The sequence below is a fragment of the Silene latifolia genome, chromosome 1 (genome assembly GCF_048544455.1).
Source record: "Silene latifolia isolate original U9 population chromosome 1, ASM4854445v1, whole genome shotgun sequence".
NCBI lineage: Eukaryota > Viridiplantae > Streptophyta > Magnoliopsida > Caryophyllales > Caryophyllaceae > Silene > Silene latifolia.
Window position 1 is genome coordinate 101789040 of NC_133526.1, and position 16469 is coordinate 101805508.

General features: G+C 40.5%; 1 long non-coding RNA gene and 1 other non-coding gene across 2 annotated transcripts; one reads left to right on the forward strand and one right to left on the reverse strand.

The window, feature by feature from the left end:
* Positions 1 to 1258: 1258 nt before the first annotated feature.
* On the forward strand, positions 1259 to 1365 carry LOC141625401 (small nucleolar RNA R71). The gene has a single exon (XR_012535188.1). It is a non-coding gene; the product is annotated as a small nucleolar RNA R71 (small nucleolar RNA).
* Positions 1366 to 13583: 12218 nt separating this feature from the next.
* LOC141599585 (uncharacterized) lies at positions 13584 to 16178 on the reverse strand. The gene is made up of 3 exons (XR_012523871.1): positions 15900 to 16178; positions 15715 to 15787; positions 13584 to 13779 (listed from the first exon to the last, which is right to left on the reverse strand). It is a non-coding gene; the product is annotated as an uncharacterized LOC141599585 (long non-coding RNA).
* Between the last annotated feature and the right edge of the window lie 291 nt (positions 16179 to 16469).

Consider the following 16469-nt stretch of genomic DNA (forward strand, 5'->3'; position numbering starts at 1 on the left):
TTGAAGTATTGCACTACTCACCTTAGTGAAGGCGATAGTCTCAAGTTTCCGGATTGACTTCTTCTTTGTGAGAATATCTTTCATGTATTTCGCATAGGCCGGTACGTGATTGATTAATTCCGTGAAAGGAATCGAGACTTCCAAATTCTTCACAATTTCCATGAACTTTCCAAGTTGATCATCAAATTTGGGCTTGGCTTGACGACTTGGAAAAGGAAGTCTAATCACAATGGGATCCTTCTCCTTGACCTTGTCTTCATTTTTCTTTGAACTTTCTTCTTTTGATGATTCTCCATCCTTGGAGTTTTGCACAATTTCTTCCTTATCACTAGCTCCCACAACTTTATCCTCAACTTGCTTCTTTGGTGCTTCATACCTTGTACCACTTCTCAAGTGAATGGCACTAACCGTTTCATGTCTTGGGGGATTACTTTGAGGTGGTAATTGCCCCTTTTGTCTTTGTGAGCTTGAAGATGCTAGTTGAGTCAATTGGGTTTCCAACATCTTGGTGTGAGCTAGGATGTTGTTGATGGTGGTTTCCTTTGCTTGGCTATCTTTTTGCATTTGAGTGAAAAATTCTTGTTGATTCTTTTGCATTTGGAGGACCGCTTTTTGGACATCAAAACCTTAGTCATTTTGGTGATTGTATGGATTTTGATTTTGGTAACCTTGGTTTTGATTGTAAAAGGGTCTTTGATTTTGGTTTCTCATGGGAGGTGGAGTGTATGTTGTTTGAGGGTTTTGAACATTTTGGCTTTTGTATGAGAGATTTGGATGGAGTTTGGTGTTCTCATTGTAATAGTTGGAATAAGGGGTACCACTCTTGTATGCTTGGAAAGCATTTACTTGTTCATTTGTTCCCCTACATTCACTTTGGTCATGTCCCAAAGTTCCACAATTCTCACATATCCCACTTGGGATTGATGAGGATGCCGTCATGGCATTAACATGATGCTTTGGTGATGTTGAGACTTCTTCAAGTCTAGCCATAGCTTTTTCAAACTTCAAATTGATTGTGTTAATATGAGCACTAAGTTAAGCACCTAATTGAGTAACGGAGTCTACTTCATGCTTTCCTCCTCTAGTAGCCTTGCTAGGTCTACTATATTGTGAGTTATGGACCGCCATTTCCTCAATCTTGTTCCATGTTTGATTGTCATCAACTTCGGTGAACATTCCATTTGATCCCATGTTGAGAGTGTTCCTTGAATCTTCATATAAACCGTTCCAAAATTGTTGTACCAAGAACCATTCGCTAAGTCCATGGTGAGGACATGAGCGACAAATTCCCTTGAACCGCTCCCAAGCTTCATACAAAGATTCTTCATCCCTTTGCTTAAAACCCGTAATTTGAGCTCTTAGCATGTTAGTCTTTTCCGGTGGGTAGAATTTTTTGTAGAAAGCTAGAGCCAACTTCTTCCAAGTATCAATTCCGAGAGTGGCCTTATCAAGGCCCTTCAACCATTGCTTCGCGGTGCCGATTAGAGAAAAACGAAATAAGACCCATCGAATTTGGTCTTGAGTCACACCGGTTTGAGAGATCGCATCACAATAGTCGCAAAAGGTTTCCATATGAGAATGAGGGTCTTCACTAGGCATCCCCCTAAATTGACTCCTTTCGACTAATTGGATAAAGGCAGATTTGGCAATAAAATTTCCGGTTAGATGTTGTGGTGTAGGAGTACCATTGGGTAGGTTCTCCTCGGTGGGTACGAAATGTGACGAGAATTTAGGCATTGTAGGTTGATTTCGGGTGGTATTGTGTAATGGGTTCTCCTCTCCTTCTATTGCGAAAGGGTTGATGAACTCAATAGTTGGTTGAACAACTTCGCTAATACCTCTCAAATTCCTCCTAGCAAATCTCTTATTGTTCGTCAAGGTTCTTTCAATTTCACGGTCAAAAGGTAACAAATCACCTTGTGACCTTCTAGACATGCAAAATATTTAAACAACTTGAAAACAATTAGAACAAACCTTGAGGAGTTTTACTTCCCCAAGGCTAACACCGTCCCCGGCAACGGCGCCATTTTTGATCGGTCCGTTTCGTGTTCACAATTAAAGGTGTGGTCGTTGGGTCACGTCCGAATCAAAACACAATTTATAGCTTCACAAACAACTCTACAATTAGTAAAGAGGCAAGTAAAGGTCGGATCCCAAGGGACGGGTATTGAAATGAGATTTCTATTGAAACTAGCGGTGTCTTAGGGGTGTCACAATTTGGGTTGATGTAGAAGGTCACTAACTAAAATAGCAATGTAAATAAACAAACAAGATGAATTAAAAGGGTTGTAAACAATTGATAAAAAGCACTAGGGTGTCATGGGATCATAGAGGAATCATGGGAATTGATCATACAAACATGTTCTCAAATTATAAGCAAGCAATTATTGTTGTGATGGATTGAGTTGGGTTATATCTTACAATCCTAGGAAAGTTTGGGTCCCGGAGCCGAATCAATTAGATTGTACAACACCTACAAGTCGACTTAATCTTCCCTACTCAACAACATGCATGGTCTAATGAGACTCGAGTTGGTTTATGTCTTACAAGTCTCATTGAAAAGATAGGTGATGATAGTAAATGCAAGGATTCATAGGCTTAGCATTTCATCAAACATAACATGTGCATGAGTTGAGATCAAAACAAGCAAGCAAATAAAACATGAAAGCATATTAATTTAAGCATGAATCATTCCCCATGTTGGTTTCCCCTAATCACCCATTAACCCTAGCTAAGAGACTACTCACTCATTATCATGTTGATCATGCTAGCAAGGTTGTCAATCATACCAACAAAATGAAACATGATGAATAAATGAAAGTAATTAACAATAATTAAAAAGGGATTAAGAGAATTATACCTACTAATGGTTCCAATAATAAAGCAAAGATAAAAGAAGTACTTGATGCTTGATTGAGAGGTTGTCAATCTCCCAATAATAACCCAAATGATCTTCAATTACCCAAAATAAAGGATGAACAAAAGAGAGATTAAGGAAATAAAACTTGTATTAGAACTTGATTAATTGTTGATTACAAAACTAAAGAGAGATTTGATTGATATTAACTACTCTAATTATTGATAAGAAGAACATGCTCTTCTAATTAGACTAATGGGGTATTTATAGTGGAAATTAGGGGGATGCATTAGGGTTAACTAAGGGCTAAACTAGTAATTACACTTTTTAGATTGAGTAGGGAGGAGCCGGTATTTTTCGAAGGAAGGGCTTCTTTCTTTGTAGCTTGGAGAAGAGGAAATTGCGCTGTAGTGGAATCCGAGCGGATCAGGGTCGGGACGGGCGGATTCTGGCGAAGGAACTCGAGCGGATTAAGAGAATCCGGGCGGATTGTTGTGGCTAAACCCGAGCGTCTTGGTGGAAAACCGCACGGATTGTGCAGGTGGAGGACGGCCGGATTGTAGACAATCCGCACGGATTGTGCCTCAGCAAGATTTCTTCTTCTTTTCTTCCCTTTTCTTCATAAATTCCTTGGGGATTTCCTTGGGGACTCAAGGATCCTTTCTCAACATTGCTCATCTACTATCATATGTACAAAGGCCTTCTAATCTTGTCTCTCCTTGATGCTTGGTCATTGAATTCGATCAATTTAGTCTCGTTTTGCCATGAAAATGCAAGATTCTTACTCCTTTCCTACCAAGGGATCAAAATCTCAAAGAATATGCAAAACAAAGAACTAAAGATAATAAATGACCCAAATATGCACTAAAAAGCATGGGAACAAGGCTAATTCGGGGGCTAAATATGCGCTAATTATGGTCACATCAGTGACCCTTGTAGACTCAGCCTCTGAATCAGCCACGACCTTGTGAAAAAACAGTGGGAAGGGGACCTTGACTGGGACATCAGGAGTGTTAGGAGCTATGAAAGACTCTGACTCCGACTCAGACTCAGATTCAGATTCTTCTTTGCTTCCCTATTTGAACATATGACCTTCTCCAGTTATGATCTTTAGAATGCGGCCTTGGCGATCTGTCCATTTAACGGTTTTCCTCCAGCCTTGTGTAGCTTTCTCCTGGTCAGTGTCGGAGATCAAGGCAGTTGGGTCAAACTGATTGTCCTTTAGGGCGATGTTGATAATGTCCTCATAGTCGAGGTGCTTGATGTTATCCTCTCCGAAGAGGAGAGTGACAGCTTGTCCATCGAGGCATGACGACGGCTTAGACTCGGTTGATTCACTTTCGGTTTTGTCGGGGATGAAGTAGCAGTCATGGAAGACTTCCACACCCGGGTACATGGCCTTGGCTACAGAGTCATAGATCGGCTCCGGAAAGCCATGGTAGAGCTCTGGTTCTCCCTCGGGAACAAAGTATCCATTGAGGGTCAGATGATATGGACGGAGGATAACCCCGTGTTTCTTGCGCTTTCGAACTAGGAGGTTCATCTCCTGGATATCTTCATCGGTAGGCTCATATCCCAGTCCGAAGGGAATGTTGGGGACCTTAGCTTGTTTCAAGGGAAGTAAGGTGCTCTTCGGTGGATTGAGGGGCAAGCCCGAGAAGTAAACCTGGCGCATCATGATGCGGTTGACTGTGAGGTTGGCAAACTGGTCACAATCAAAGGGGTTTGATTCATCAGTTATGGAATTCACAGCTTGGAATCCCCACATTTCATTATCATCTTCCTCAATGGTCTGGGAGGCTATTCCCTTTCTCATGACAGCTTTGATCGGGGAAGCATGAATTGTGATTGTTTTCCCGTTGAAGGGGACCCTGATTTTCTGGTGGAGAGTCGAGGTAACTGCCTTGACGGCGTGAATCCAGGGACGTCCCAGGAGCATATTGAAAGAGGCGTCGATGTCGACCACCTGAAAACTGGTTTGCTTTCCAGCGGTCCGGTTGCGATAGTTAGAGTGATGAGCCCCGCGACCTTGCGACGAGTGCCGTCGTAGGCGCGTACTCCTTGGTTTGTCCGGACCAAATCAGCTTCCTTAATACCCTGCTTGTGAGCAGTCTTGAGGGGAATGACATTCACCGCGGATCCGTCATCTACAATGACCATGGGTACATTCTTCGTCAGAGAAGACGACTGGGTTATTCAAGTCAGGGGCGTCCCTTGTCATATGTGCCACTATTTCTTCAGGGGAAGAGGTTGACGGCACAGTTAATTTTCCCAAGGCCTGTAGCAAAGCCTGTCGATGCTCAAAGGATTTCACGATCAGTTGCCAGATCGAGATCTCGGCTTTTGCCTTCTGAAGCTGCTTGAGGATCGAATTCTCAAGAGCTCTTGGTTGAGTGTCTACTTCCGGGACGACTTGTTCGTTTGTTGTTGGAGCGATCGCTGAATTGTTCGGGTTCTGATAGGGGCGTCCGGACCGGGTAAGGTGACCGATCTATTTTGCCCGTTTCTCTTTCTCTGGGACAAGGTAGACATCTTCAGCGTCGTCTCTCCAGATGCCGTTGATTTCAGGATCTCGAAGGCACCTTGGAGGGGTATTTCTTGGTGGGCAATTTTTGTAAGGGATATTTTTGTGAGGGTAGTTTTTGTGAGGGATATTTCTGTGAGGGTGGTTATTGTGAGGATAATTATTGTGAGGTGCGTGCCAGAATGGTCGCGGGAGCAATCCGTTCTGGTGAGGGTAGTTTTGGGCGCTCGGGGGACTCTCCCTTGGCGTGGTGGTGGAAGATTGAAGATAAGCCGGCGGTAGGCATCGTCAAGTCGGGTAATCCTCTCGGAGAGGCTGGCTATGGCTTCCTCAACCTGTTGGAACATGGTGAGCATAGTTGCGACACTAAATACAAATACCCCGTCCGGGGGATCTTTCTCCAAGGCATTCACCTCGTCATCAACTGGCAGGATGAGGTGTGAGCAGTCCAGAGTTGGCTCATCGTTGGAGATAGCGTGGATTCCCAGAGGATTCGTTTTGTTGTTTGGCTTAGTCGGCGGGGGTAAAGGCAATTCTCCTTTCTCAATCATGTCTTGGATGATGTGTTTGAGTTTGAAGCAGGTTTCTGTATCATGCCCTTTCCCTTGATGGTATTGACAATAGGCATTGGGGTTCCAGAAGCGGGATTTCTTAGCATCGGTCGGATCCGGGGTGGGTCCGATTGGTTGTAACTTTCCCTGGTCCATGAGCCTCTTCAGAGCACTTGCGTAAGTTGACCCTATATTAGTGAACACTCTCTGGGGGCGCTCAGCTCTCTTAGCAGATGGTTCAACGAGGTTGACCTCATCGATCTTGTTTGTTTGGCCGTAAGGGCGAGACCCGGTTGATGTGGATCCCTGGTAGCCTCTGCCAGTAGTCTTGGGCAAGACACCCTTTCGGAGGTCATCTTCAATGCGTGTCCCCAGAATTTGCAGATCTTGGAAGGTCTTGATATTTTGATACCTCAGTAAGTTGGCATACACTGGGCGGAGATTGTTGACGAACTTTTCCACCAAAGTTAATTCACTTGGCTTGCTGACCAGCTGAGTACTTACCCTCTTCTAACGGGTTAAGAACTCGGTGAATCCCTCCTTGTCGTTCTGGGTTAGGACCTCAAGGGTACGGGTATTGGCTTGGATTTTAACATTGTCAGCGTATTTCTTAGCAAATTCAACTGCGACCTCATCCCAGGTAGTAGGGTTTTTCGGATCAAGGGAGTAGTACCATTGGCGAGGGATCGGTTCCAAAGAGGACGGAAAGATCCGGGTGAAAAGTTCCTGCTTGACCCCTTTAATGGCCATGTAGTCTTTGAAGGCACATATATGATTGAGCGGGTCCTCCACTCCTTTGAATTTAGGTACATCAGTTAGGGTAAAGTTGTCAGGTAATTGATCCCCAACAGGTTCGAACCTTCGGATGTTCTCAAGATGGATATTGTTACCCCGGGCTAGGAGCTGTTCTTCCAAGAGCTTTAGCCTCTTCTCAGTTTCAGTCAGAGGTGGAGTATTATGTTCTCCAGTTTCCTTGTTTTCCAGGGCGTCGATACGGGTCTCGACGCGATCCAGGGTGACTCTAAGAGCGGTGAGCAGGCTGGCTAGCTGATCAGTCGTGACATCTCTGTTATTATCATTGTTGTTGGACGAAGCTGAAGATGGGGCCATGGCTCTTAGGCAGAAAAACGGCTCATATTACAACTCAATCCGACACGATTTAAAGACTGAACGCAGACAACATAAGGACGAGACAAAGATCAGACTCAAAAAGATGAGGGTGATCGTGTATGGTACCTCGGTGCTGACTCGATTTATGACGTGACGGTGTTGACCAAACTTTTGACACGTGTCCAATGTAGCGGCATGACGCCATTGGACGAATCTCGTGGTGAGACGACTCATAATTAAAGACCCATAAGTATGTTTGCTTCGACTCGATAGACACGAGGCGGAATTGGAATGGTGAACTGAAGTTTTCGAAAATAGAAATTTTCAAAAAAGATTCATTTGTCGCTTTGTGGACGGCTTCCGAAGATAGAGATCTCCGCAAGTCGGTCAGTTGAAAGGGTTGCCTCAAGTTTATTTGCAAAAGATGGTTTTGAGTTTGAATCGGCTCGGGAAATAGTGTACTGTTTCCCAAGACGGTTTTGAAATTCAAAATTGTATGTTTTGAAAATCGAGTTTGAAATGTTTGAAGAGGTCTCGGGGACGGTGCATGGTCCTCGGAATCTTGAAAGTGTCTCGAGAAAAGGGTGTGTGCTTTTCTCGGGTTTTGAAAGAGCCATTGTCGGTGCGAGACGGGTTAAAGTCCGTGTCTAGACGCAGCGATTATAACGGCGTGAAATGGTGGTTTGAAATGGTTGTAGAAAACCGAGCTTGAAAATCGTCATTACGACGGCCTAGAAAGGCGTGTTAAAATGGTTATAAAAACCGGGTTTGAAAATCGTCATTACGACGGCTTAGAAAGGCATGTTGAAATGGTTATAAAAAACCGGGTTTAAAAATCGTCATTACGACGGTCTAGGAAGGCGTGTTGAAATGGTTATAAAAAACCGGGTTTGAAAATCGTCATTACGACGGCCTAGAAAGGCGTGCAACGGTCGGCGAAAGACCGAGGTTTGAAACGGCCATTATAACGGCGCATAAAGTTGTTTTTGAAAGTTTGAAAATGACACGGAAGGACTTATGATCAAGTAGCACATAAGCACTCATAGTTTATTATATTATGCATTATGCTAACACGGGTTTTGGCTTAGAAGGGTGGGTTACACACCAAGCAATCAAACCCCGATTTGCGAGAGGGATACCAATCCAAACAAAATGTGTAAGGAGGGTGCCCTAGCCTCGTGCTCGAAAGTGATGAAAGCTCTTTGACGAAACAGAAATGTGTAACGTCAATGGTATGCTTGACTCAATCGGGATTCGAAACACGGGGATGAGAAAACTCACGCCGACGAGACGAGCCAATTGGTCGATAAAGGGTTAGGTTGTGGGCCCGGACAAGGAACCCGACCGTGACCATAATATCAATTAATGCATTCCAACCAAGACCTCGTTCGAGTCTCACCATCTAGGGATCACAAAGACGTAAGTGTCCTAGTTTTCACCAGCGGAGTCGCCAATCTATGGACATGGCCCACCTGCAGGCCCGGTTCGATCTGTGGGCGTGCATCGGTCTTTTGAAAGCCACGCTCGGCGGCGTAAAAATGCTTTCGACCGGATCGTTTTAGATCGGTCGATTTCGTCTCGGTAAGGGTCTCGAAACGATTAGAGATGTTCGGAGTCGCCACCAAGCATTTGTGGGATGCTTGGAACCCGTTCGAAATCCACTTTATACCTCGGTCAAATCGAAGAACAAAGCAGCGTTTGACATAGGTACTAAAGATAAGGAAATCGTCCCTCTTTAGCATCCTATCTCTAGAATGACTCTTGTAAGCCCTGGATAAGGTCGTCCACTATCCAAAGTTTCTGAGTAAGAGGTGAAGGTACGTATTTGGAAGCCCTTTAATCAGACACCCAATCCCGCCCGCGGTAGCGGCCTCTACTGATCGATCTTGGTTGGTTGAATGCAAAAGTTGATAAAACGGTTTAAATGCATGAATGCGCATCCAATAATTTAAACCTAACATGTGAGAGCTTTCTAAGTCGGTTGATTTAATCCAAGTATCAAGTATAAGATGTCGAATTGGATTTATGGTTGATTTGCATGCAAGACGGGAATTAAACATCTATTTACCGTATTAGGTTTATGGTGCATAACGTGATCCATTTGTCTTAGTAAAGCATTTTGCAAATGTGATTTTGAATGAGCAAATAGTCATCTGATCCGTCCTATATCCGGGCTAACCGGAGTCGGGATCGTCCTGGACTAATGCTGGAAGGGGAACAGACCCTACACCAGGCAGCCATATGTGGCGCGAGCCTGTTGGCGTTGCAAGGGGGTCTCCCCTAGTTTTGAAAATGAGAATTGAAAGGCCTGTTTTAGGCGCGGGTCAACCTACGGTGATATGCCGTGTTCTGACCATTTGGAAAACGTTCATAAATCGTATTGAAAAATGGGTATTTGACCCGATTTGTTGATTTGAGGAACGAGACTCGAATAATCATAATTATTTTGATAATATTCGGTGTCGGGTTCGACTTTGACAAACTTGACATGAATAGTTTTAAAAAATGGTTATGAACTAATTGTTTTAAGTTCATTTGAATGTGATTAGTCGATACTCATCATCGTACTCGGATTAAAATCCAGCATGGTATGTAGAACCAAGGATGACTTTGTGTTGGTGACTAATATGCTTGTTTTGAAAATGTAAAGAAATGATGAAAGGCTTTAAAATACCTCCCAAAATGTAAATAAATGAACTAAAAGGCTTTAAAATACCTCTTAAATGTTACTAACCAAATATTATCACCGAAGCACGGATTTAACCGTCATGGTATCAGGAACCAAGGGTGAAAAATGTTTTATGGTTAAAACAAATAAAATAAAATAAAAGGGTTCGAAAATATTTGAAATAATAAAAACCGATTGTAATTATGAAAATGAATTAAAGGGAAATGACGAGAACAAACACGGTTGAGTTCTGACCTGGACACCCCATTGAGGCGTGGGCAAGCCGGCGAACCAAGGGGCTTCTCTCTCAGGCCAAAAACCAGTTTTGGCTCGTTTATTCCATGTTTTGGTTCATGTTATGCATGTTTTAGCATGTTATAGTCATGAAATAAATAAAAACATGATAAAAGAAGGGGTTTTACACCCTCATACTTACATGCTTGGTTATGGTGAGTGACCGACGTAAGTGTAACAACTCGTTTGGTCGGAAAAAACTCGGTTTAAAACTGTTTTGGTATGTAAAATGAGTGTTTTAAGATTAGTGACGGTGTAGTGGTCGAAGTGGTCGGTCAAGTGATTTAATGCACGATGACGGTACCAAAAAATGTGTAAGGCTTGTATTTACGATCGGTAGGTCGTAAATACGCGTCGGATTGTGACTTAAGAAGTCGAGTCGAGAATTTTAAGGGAGAAAAGAGGGGGCGGACACTCGCGTGAGTTCTCAAATGGGGGTATGTGAGGGGTATTTATAGGAAAATGAGTGGTTGTGTGAGTTTTGAGTAACGTGGCCACCTAGGCTGCTCAAAGAGGCGCGAGCCACGTCGCAGTTCTTCGAGTTGTCCTGTCACTTTCACACAAGAGCAATCATGATTTGTTCTATCCTAGGATTTGTAGTCATATGTTTCGTACTTGACCATTCATAAATCCGGGAAATCTTAGCATAGAAGGCTTTGAATGTTTGTTTTTTGTGGTTGACTCGGTTTGACTCGTTGTTGGAGTCGGGATTTGAATTTTTGAGTCGGTTTTTGGTCCGGTGTCGGTTTTGACTCTAGTTAGTGTCATTGCGACCCCGTCGTCGTGCATTAAACACTCCAGGTATTTTTGAAATGTTTTGAAATGTTTTATTTTCGAAATCGTTTTAAGTTTTTCGACGTAAAGTTGTACACAAATTGTCGATCAAACGCCGCGATTCTAAAGCATGTTATAGTCCGATAATCATCAGGTGTTTGTTGGAGTCTCAGCAGATACTGGGTATCTACAGTTAGGAATCGTGTGGGTTAAGAATATATGTAGTGAAAGGTCATTCTAGAGGGATTGAGAAGAGTGGTATATAGTGAACTTAATGGAGACATGTCGCGACGTGGATTTGCAGATAGTGAATGAGTTTGGGAATTTGCATTATCAAGAGGTGAAACTAATGTGTGATTTCCTTGGGCAAGTAACGTTATGAAATGAGTTTTGGAATTCTAAAAAAAAAAAAAAGAAGAAGAAAAAAAAGTGAGTGATAGCATGAGGTGGTCTGGACTGATTGTTGATAAGTGTGAGTGATAACATGATAAGAGAAGATCTATAGTAAGAAAGAGTGAGATGATACTGATATGAGATAATGGGATTTGAGTTTTGGAGCAATGAGAAGGTAACCGGAGCACTAAAGAGTTAGGTAGAAGGAATAAGGAGTTGAATCATTAAGTGGTATTGTTGAGTGTAAAGAGATAAGAAGGATAAAAGCAAGCCGAGAAAGATGTCGATCAGAGTTAAGTAATATAGAAGTCAGGAATCGTCCAGATGTATGATACTATCATGAGGATGTTAGTTAATGGTTATATAGGAGTTTCAGGACAATATGATTAGTCATGAGTTTCGGGGAATTAAGGAAAGTAAGAAGCCGGGTAAAGAATTTACATGATATGAGATCTTGGTGGTGAGTTGGGTGACGATGCAATTAAGGATGGAATTGGGAATAGTGTTGAGGTAATTTTTGTTGATGGATTTGATGTTCGTTATTTGGGATGTTAACCAAAGATAGGAAAGAAACCGTGATGTTTAGAGATAGGTGTAAAAGGTTTGTTATCACTACTACAGATACAGGCTATAACAACGGTTAAAAACCATTGTTATATAAAAAAGTGGACGTTGTTAAAGCGTCCGTTGTTAAAGGTTTTAACAACGGTTGGTTTTTCTAAGAAACCCGTTGTGAAAACTATTAACAACGGTTAAAAACCGTTGTCGTTACGAGACATTCGTTGTGGAAAGTGTGACTAATTTTTGGTGTGAAAGTTATAACAACGGTTACAATAGAAAAAACCGTTGTTATAACTAAAGACAACGGTTTTTTTTTCAATAACCGTTGTTGTTGATTTAAAAAAAAAATAATTAATAAATTATATATTACTAGATGCATGCATTATTATTGCCTCTAATTATGCTTCCAATGCATGCATTATTACTGCCAAATCCCTGCATATGAAAGGACATAATATATGGAATGAGAAGGTTTATAAGATTTGAAGCAGGATGTGGCACAACTTCCTAAACATATAAATTAAAAAACAACTCAAACGACACATTACTAAGTATAAATTCATTCCACTATGTCAATAACCAATCCATTATATCACTATCTCCACCCTTAAACTCCAAACTCTAAATCTTTAAAACCTAATAAACTCCAAACTTCCTTCAACAATGAATGATACCATTCGTTTTACATGCATTATGACCGAGTACAACAAAAGTTTCATACGCCGCTTGCTGGAAATCGAGAGGAAGTACAGGCTCTACCTTGAGGACGCTCGGATCGCACTCAAGGACGCCAAAAAAAAATGGCTTGTTAGAGCCGCAGATAATGCACCTATATGACAATATTGCATCTGCGGAACGAAACCTCCAAATAGCAAAGAAGGAGAGGATGAATATCATAGAAGAGAATGCATCCCTATATGAACATCTAAGAATTGTATTTTTAGCAATGAAATAAGTTTATGTATATATATCAATTAATTAAGTTTATGCATTTCTCTCCATCATCTTCTTTGTTTTATTTTATTTAATTTGTTTTACTAATAAACGCAGAAAAACTAATTAAGCGAATAATAATTAGAGAAAGAACAATGATCGAGAAAAACACATGCAAATAAAATAATTAGAGAAAGAAGAATAATGATGGAGATGACAAAACCTAAAACCATAAAGTGATAGATATTTATCTGATAATTAGAGAAAGAAAGAGACGATGACAACAACAGTGACGGAGATGATAAAGCGATGATGAGAAAGAGACGATGAGAAAGAGTGTGTTTGTGTGTTTGTGTTTGTGTTTGTGTTTGTGTTTGTGGCTGGTAGCTGATCTGTGTTTGTGTGGTATATATTGTGGTATTTGCTTGAAAGTATTGACAACGGTTATTACACATATAACCGTTGTCATTAGATAATATATTAACAACGGTTCCATAGAAAACCGTTGTTAAAAAGTATTAACAACGGGTTTTAATATAACCGTTGTAATTACTTTTCACTAATTTTGCGCCAAATTATTAACAACGGTTATATTGTATTATAGAGTAAACTGTTGTTATTAGTTTTTATATTAACAACGGTTGTGCAAGTTTGACCCGTTGTTAAAACCAATAACAACGGTTAACAACACATAACCGTTGTAATTAAGTTTAGTAAAATTCGCGCCATCCATTCTACAACGTCTTATGGTGATTTTCGTGAATAAGCGTTCTTAAAGGGACGTTGTGGTTGCCTGGATTTGTAGTAATGTATACGAGTAGTGGGTGTGACACCCCTCGATGAGGCATCAAAAGAACTATTAAATCTAAGCGGAAAATAAGGGATTTTTAAAACCTTTAAAGTTTAAAGTGTGAAATTCACCATAAGTGATCAAACGAAAATGAAAAGTAAAATGAATAAGTTTTACAATTAAAAACGAAGTGCGTTGGGGAAAAGATATCCCACGAATAAACACAAGTCTAACGATAGATGAGTCTAAGCAAACTATAACTAAGGTCCAAGGTTCAACGTTCTCGCTAGCTCACACGTCTTCCCCATAATCTGCATCACAAACCTGTCATTCATGTAAACATGAACGCCACGATCGGTGGGGAGTAACTCGGGGTTCTCCCACCACAATATGTCAAAATGCACATAAGCAAGAACTTAATTAAACATATTGATCATGCATCATACTTGAATAATATGAACAAGGGAATATAAACGATAATCATAATGAGATAGGCACATTGTATTCTTAATGAGATAGGCACATTGCATTCTTAATGAGATAGGCATGGTACATTATATTAAACATGCATTCAAGGTAACCAAAACATGGATATGAGATTAGGCATCGAATCATATGAAGAAGGTAAACAACGGATCAATTGAATAGAAAATACATGGATGGAAACCAATAGCCATTACTTGAAAACCTCTTAACAACCATAGCACGGGACGTGGCTACTAATGTCACATTCATACTTATGGCTTGCATCTCACCATAAGAACGGATGGGAACATCGATTCCGGCGATCATATCGCAACTAGGGGCTTGCATCTCACCACTAGTATCCGATAGGACCAAGACTCTCACAAACAATCATAGAAGACGTGCACTCTCGTATATAAGAACACGCCAATGACCGTAACAAGCAAGACATTTACAAAGGATTGACTCAAAACAAGACAAACCCCTAGACTCCAACCTCCTGGTAGGACGACGATCATAATACGGTCCTAGTCTAAATCTGGCCAGACTCTCGGGATGGACGACACCCGATTCGACATACAATCCCAAATCGTATCCAAGACTCGATCCATGACACCTAGCCGTGCCCCAAGGTCGAGTAACCCCAAATCGGAACAATGGTACCTAGCCGTACCCCAAAGTCCGAAGAGGCGGAAGGAAGATAGCCCAACTCGGAAACAATGGCACCTAATCGTGACCCAATGTCCGAGGGCAAATAAATAAGGAATGTCGAGTAGTCACACAATGTAAATCGTCACACTCCGGTCACAAATACGAGTAACAACAATAATTCGCATTATCATAACATAAACAAATCCTAAATTGACCATTTACCAATCATAAGAAGGATGCGTAATTAAATAAATGATTAATAGAAGTTATAAGTGAAGAGAAACCATAAGAGAACTCCCAGTAGGGTGGGGACCAAACCCGCGCCATTTATGAGCATTGGAACAAAGAGTAAGAAGCATATGAAGTAAATCGTGCAACATAACGTATAAAAACACTTAACTTAACCAAGTAGATGGTCACTTGATAAGAAAACAACCTTAAAATGAATGTTGTCCACAATGAGTCAAGCTCAAACTTTACAAAGATTTAAAATGTCACTTTCCGAAATTCATCAAGGATGAGCTTCGGCTCATTTGCACCAGAATTTAAATAACACCATTATAATGAAGGAATTCAACCAACACACCACCAATTTTACCCAAAGTTGCTTCAACATCATTGTTGGACACATAATCAACCTCCAAGTAACAATTATACAATTAAAAACAAGAATCCACAACATACAACATTCATAAATTACTCCATGTTCATGAATAAGACTTAATAAGGTAAACTCAACATAAAGATTCCATCTTTTTCACTCAAAAGCTTAGATCTCAACATACCCACATACTAATTCACCATTTAAGACATATTTCAAAACAACCATACTACCAACTTCATCATTTACAATATTAATCCAATAAATAATCTCATGACACAATTAAACATGTCAACTAAGCATGATTAAGATGGATTTTTCTCTAATTAACATATGTAAACAACCCATTTAATCCAATTGAACAAACATGTGACAAAAGACTAGAAATTCCTCAAACAACCATAAGACGGTTTCACAAACCAATTTATCTAACAATGAACATGTGAAACATGTAAAGATTCATACTTTAACAAACACAAGAATAAACCACAACATATAAACACATTAAATTGACATAATGTCGAGTAACCCATCACCGTTACCTTTTAGCTCTTTAATCCACAATAGAATCGTCTACCTTTCAAGAATCCACTTCCGGGTCAACTAAACTTTCTCCTAAACATAAGAAAACACAAAATAAGACTAAGAATCGAAACTAGAAAAAGGTTACCAAGTGTAAAATGGTTCGACAGCTCTTTATAAGGAGGAAAGTTAGACTCTTCCTTACCTAGAAAGATGGAGGGCGATTAGAGGGAGAGATAGGCGCGAAAATCACTTGATTTGGACAAGAATTGAGCAAGTTATGGAGTTTTGAAGATTTGTAAGAGAAATGTATAAAAATGGTGATGGTTGTTGAAGATGAATGCTGAAAAATTGAGGAGGGAGGTGTGTTCTAGGGTTTCCTTCATGATATTTATGAGGAGGAAAGAGTAGTATGTGAGCCCATTAGTCATACTAGGCCCAACATGCAAGATTGAGTCGATATGCACTAGAAATTACGTCTCAAGCCCACTACAACTCAAGACGGGAAATATTATTATTATTATCATTATTATCCGACCAAAATATTTATTTTGTATAACTTAAGCTTTAAAAATATAATATTTATAAAAATCATGTTTAATAATGTAATTAATTAAATTAAATAATTAAAAATATAAATAAGACAATAGAACGGTTAATTAAATTATAAAGGTCAAAGTGGAAAATTCGCGGGTGTTACAGTCATCCCATCTTTTAAAAAGTTTCGCCCTCGAAACTTGAAGGTAGAAAAGAAGGTTATAAAAAGTAAAGCTGA